We start from the raw sequence: 1,267 nt of genomic DNA, 5'->3' as shown, positions 1-1,267 counted from the left end.
CAATTGGGAAATAATTGTCCATCAGTTTGCAGGGCAGGTGTGTCTTCTTAGTCTTCATAGTCCCCTGTGGTAGAGATGCTTCATTACTTCCTGTGTCTGGCCATGGTTCCCATACCTGTGTGTGTGTGTGTGTGTGTGTGTGTGTGTGTGTGTGTGTGTGTGTGTGTGTGTGTGTGTGTGTGTGTGTGTGTGTGTGTGTGTGTGTGTGTGTGTGTGTGTGTGTGTGTGTGTGTGTGTGTGTGTGTGTGTGTGTGTGTGTGTGTGTGTGTGTGTGTGTGTGTGTGTGTGTGTGTATGCAATACATGCCATTTTACCAACTGAGCCACAGAGGTGTGCGTGTGTGTGTGTGTGTGTGTGTGTGTGTCTGTGTGTGCGTGTGTGTGTGTCTGTGTGTGAATGAAATATGGTCTATTTTGTCATCAGTTCAACGTTTGTGGAAGCGTCTGGTCTCTCCTGGTGCTGCACCCTGAACACGGTGTTAACAGAGCCATGATGATACACTCTCACCACTCTGGATGTGTAGTTTCAGCGTTAGTCTTTCCCCCAGGGGAGAGATTCTTTAATACTTATGTATGCTGCCTCAGAGAGAGTGTGTGTGTGTGTGTGTATGTGTTTAGGTGTGTGTGTGTGTGTGTGTGTGTGTGCTTGGCACAAGCACAAACATGCCATAATGTATGCATACGCTGTCGCAGTGCTAGATAGAAATGGGAAGGAATTCTGATGAGTTCTAAATTTGTCAAAAACAAACGAGTGACAATTCATCATCACAAGTCCATTACGACCCGGTGGAATGTGGCGAGCCTTCCACTATCTCTGCATCCTAAATTGACTCTGGCTCAGACTGAACTCACTCTGTGTTACATTTCAACCACAGGGCCAAACACACACACACACACACACACACCCACACACACACACACACACACAGACACACACACATCCAAACACACTCACATCTACACACACACATCCAAACACACTCACATCTACACACACACACACACACACACACACACACACACACACACCTACCCACCATCCTTCTGCCCTGAGCATCACTTCCTGTTGTGTGTATACAGCTGTGGTGAGTTATTTACATCTGCCTCTGCCTTGCAGGAAACCTGAGCGCTTCAGAGAGAAGATGCCTACAATCTTAAACTGGCACGCCTCAGTGAACAGTGCTTAAAAACACAGCCAGAGCTGACACAGCTGTCAAGATATATTTTGTGTTCCTCGGGCGGTGCAGCTTTTGACTGTGAGGGAAAGT

Source organism: Argentina silus (genome assembly GCF_951799395.1).
Source record: "Argentina silus genome assembly, chromosome: 14".
In the NCBI taxonomy this organism is placed as follows: domain Eukaryota; kingdom Metazoa; phylum Chordata; class Actinopteri; order Argentiniformes; family Argentinidae; genus Argentina; species Argentina silus.
The sequence above is the reverse complement of the archived record's forward strand: the minus strand, read 5'-3'. Positions refer to the sequence as shown.